Here is a 355-nt window from a genome sequence, read left to right as displayed (position 1 = left end):
TGCTGCTAGATGAGGAACAGCTGACCTTCCTAAAACAAAGACCTCTAGATAGCTGACTAGATTCACCAGATGGACAAGCAGTAGGGAATGGCTGGGGCTGCTGACAACACAGCAGACAGTAGCAGGGATATCAGAGTATAAGGGCTCTAGTGGGGGGAGAGAGGCTATGGGAGGGTGCCATCTGGGAAGTGGGTGTATAGTTGAATAAGATGGTTTGGGATGTTCTGTGTGATATACACACACACACAAAAAAACCCAACAAATTTAAAAAATGTATTATATTTGAGGAGGAAGGATGGAAATTTACGTCATGTTAATTAGTAGAGGTGATAAACATTACCATTGAAATCTACCC

The sequence above is a fragment of the Nannospalax galili genome, unplaced genomic scaffold, assembly GCF_000622305.1.
Source record: "Nannospalax galili isolate Female #2095 unplaced genomic scaffold, S.galili_v1.0 scaffold115, whole genome shotgun sequence".
Lineage (NCBI taxonomy): Eukaryota > Metazoa > Chordata > Mammalia > Rodentia > Spalacidae > Nannospalax > Nannospalax galili.
Note: the sequence above shows the minus strand (reverse complement) of the source record.